We start from the raw sequence: 3,605 nt of genomic DNA on the forward strand, positions 1-3,605 counted from the left end.
ATGAAAGTTTACAGAGATTTAGAGTTTTCAGTCATTCATTGTTGCATTTTTCTCCCTGCCCACCCCCTCCCCCCAATTCACTCTTCTCCTGGAAAAGTAAAACTCTTTCATTGTTATGCAATCCCTCCCCCCAAGTCCACTCCACTGTGCAGCCTTTATTCTGGATGCCCTGTCATGAGGGACTTTGACTTCTGTAAAGATCACACAGCCTGGAAAACCCTACAAGGCCGTCCTATTCTGTTCTATGGGGTCTCTGACTCCGAAGGAGCCGAAGGAAGTGGATTTTCACGACCCTTTGAGGGGCCCTGGTGGTCTAGGGCTTAAAGCGTTCCCACTTGGCTCAAAAGAACGGAGATACATGCAGAGAAAAATCGAGAAAGTCGGCTTCCAACAAGATTTACAAGCCCCCTAATAAAACAATAATAGTAATAATAAAATTTACAACCCAGGAAAGCCTATGGGACCTCTCCACCCTACCCTACAGCGTCTGCTAATCGCCCTATAAGTTGGAGGCGGGTGGGTTGGGATTAAGGAAGCTCATGAATTAAAAAAAAAATTAAAATGTATTTTGAGTTGAGCTTACAAATCACATTGATTTTCAGTCAATCATCTACATACGTTTTAGTTTATAACATCACAGTTGATTAATGTTAATTATGATGTTTGATCAATCCCTTAATATATATTGATTGCCTTGCCTTTCATTCAATTTAGCTGTTTATTGTTACTCCCTTCTTCCTCCCTTACCATGCCTGTTAACCATCCCAACGTTATTCTATATGTAAACCTCTCCTCTGGTTTTTTATGGTCCAGATGAGATGGATTAACGTGATAACTGGGGCGATGAGGATTAAGTCTGAGTCAGTGAGACTGGTTTAGGATAGGGCAGGGTTCAGAGCTCTTGTACACAGGGCACATAACAACAAAACATACCATCATTTTCCCTTAGTGACTGACTGGCATGTTTCATAAATCATTTAGACTTAACAACAAAATCCCTTATGGCTTCATTTACAATGACCAAGGAGGATAGAAGGAGAATTGATGCCTTTGAGCTGTGGTGCTGGAGAAGAGTACTGAATGTACCATGGACTGCTAGGAGAACAAACAGGTTCAACCTGAAGAGGGTGAGACCAGGCTGCTCCTTGGAGGCCAGGATTCTGAAGCTTCATCTGACATACTTTGGACATGTTGCAAGGAGAAACCAGTCCTTGGAGAGGGACGTCATGCTTGGGAGGGTAGAGAGACAGCGCTGGAGGGGAAGGCCCTCTATGAGGTGGATTGATTCAGTGACTGGGGTAATCGGGTCGGGTATGTAGGAAACAGTGAGATTGGCACAGGACAGAGCAGGTTTTAGGGCTGTTGTACAGAGGGTCGCTATGAGTCGCAGGTGACTCAAGGGCACATAACAACGACAACAACAGACATCTAATTTTTATTTTTAAGAGCAAGCCATGATCTTTTTCAAGAGCTTCATATGCATCTGTAAGTTGGGAAAAGGAATACGGAAGACCAAAGAAGAAGTGACACCTTTCAATTGTTTTGGCCAGGAGTGTTGAATATCCACAGAACAAACCAATCTGTCTTGGGAGAAGTGAAACCAAGATGCTCCTTGTAGCCAAGGATGGTGAAACTTTAGCTCACATACTTTGGGCATGTTGGGGGGAAAAATAATGCTGGGAAAAAAGGTGGGGTGGAAAGATCCTCAGTGAGATCCCAGAAACTGCAACAATCATCTTCATCATGTGGGAAGTTTTGAGGGTGATGCAGGACAGAACGAGGTTAAGTCTATTTACAGGATCCAGTGAGTCAGAAAAGAAAACAATAATTACAAAGTTTATTTTCTTTTTGATGAGAAGACACACAGTGAGATACACATTTATTCATCAATTACTACCTGTACAATTCAATGGCACTCAGTAACATTAAATATTGATTTTTTTACAGTTTGCTGGTTTTTTATTGTTGTTTTAAAAAAATTGATATTTTAACAGAAGTTTACAGAAAACTTTATTTCTATTCATTCATTGTTGCACATTTCCCTCCCTACTCTCTCCTTAGCCTTTTCTCTTTAAAACGATTCACTCATTCCTTGTTGCATAATTAGACCGGGCTGTCTGTCAGGGGTGGGGTGGGGAGGTGGGGGGGGTGAGTTGTGAAACAATGAAAGAATCAGTCACATTGTTTTAACTTTGTGCTGTTAATCTCAACATCTTTATTGCTGTGTGGTTTCCCCATCTTTGATTTAGACGCCTTGCTTTAAACCTTGCTTGCTGAGATCGAAGATTCTGCAACTGGAGGAGCATGGCCAAGCCTTGTGGGGTGCGCCTGAGTGGGGAGGCCCGCAAACAGGTGGATGTCTTCAGACAAAATCTCTTCCAGGAGGCTGAGGAATTTCTCTGCACATTCTTGCCACAGAAGATCATATACCTGAATCAACTCCTGAAAGAGGACTCCTTCAATGTGACTGACCTGACTTCCCTTTGGGCTCCACTAGACATCCCAATCCCAGACCCCCCACCCAAGGATGATGAGATGGAAACGGATAAGCAGGAGAAGAAAGAAGTCCCTAAGTGTGGCTTTCTCCCTGGAAATGAGAAGATGCTGGCCCTGCTTGCTATCGTTAAGCCAGAAGTCTGGACACTCAAAGAGAAATGCATTCTAGAGATCACGTGGATCCAGCATCTGATCCCCAAGATTGAAGATGGAAATGACTTTGGTGTGGCAATTCAGGAGAAAGTGCTGGAAAGAGTGAATGCAGTCAAGAGCAAAGTGGAAGCCTTCCAGACTACCATTTCCAAGTACTTTTCAGAACGTGGGGATGCAGTGGCCAAGGCTTCCAAGGAGACCCATGTGATGGATTACCGGGCCCTGGTACATGAGCGAGATGAGGCAGTCTATAGAGAGCTTAGAGCCATGGTGCTGGACCTGAGGACCTTTTATGCTGAGCTTTATAATATCATTAACAGCAACCTGGAGAAAATTGTCAATCCTAAGGGAGAAGAGAAGCCATCTATGTATTGAGCTCCTGAGTAGGAGGGAATTAAATGACTTGTACTTTGTGTGGAAAAACAAACAAACAAACCTTGCTTGCAAAAAATGAGGAGAATGCTTGCAGCTGAAGGTCAAGGACTGCAGCCTTCAATATGGATTGAGGCTCAATGTCAAGAAGACAGAGATCCTCACCACTGGACCAATTGGCAGCATCATGATAGATGGTGAAGAAATTTACATTGTTAACTTAAGCTTGCTCAGGTTCTCAATCAAAAACATCCTTGGCACCGGCAGTCAGGAAATCAAAAGGCAAACTGTACTGGGAAAATCTGCTCTCAGGGACCTCTCCAGAGTGCTGAGGAGCAATGATGCCAGCCTAGAGACTAAGGTGCGCCTGATCCAGGCCGTGGTCTTTGCAATTACATGTTATGCATCAGAGAGCTGGACAATGACCACGGATGGCAGAAGAACTGATGCCTTTGAGTTATGATATTGGAGAAGAATATTAAATGTAACATGGCAAGCAACAAATGCTGGCGAGGTTGTGGAGAAACTGGAACCCTGATTCACTGTTGGTGGGAGTGTAAAATGATGCAACCCCTGTGGAAAGC

At 43.7% G+C, this 3,605-nt stretch overlaps 1 pseudogene; it reads left to right on the forward strand.

Annotated features, from left to right (window-relative positions):
- Positions 1-2,304: 2,304 nt before the first annotated feature.
- Positions 2,305-3,024, forward strand: LOC102864584 (annotated as a pseudogene).
- Positions 3,025-3,605: the final 581 nt, after the last annotated feature.

The sequence above is a fragment of the Elephantulus edwardii genome, unplaced genomic scaffold (assembly GCF_000299155.1).
Source record: "Elephantulus edwardii isolate Elephantulus edwardi_28Jun2011 unplaced genomic scaffold, EleEdw1.0 scaffold00348, whole genome shotgun sequence".
Classification (NCBI taxonomy): Eukaryota; Metazoa; Chordata; class Mammalia; order Macroscelidea; family Macroscelididae; genus Elephantulus; species Elephantulus edwardii.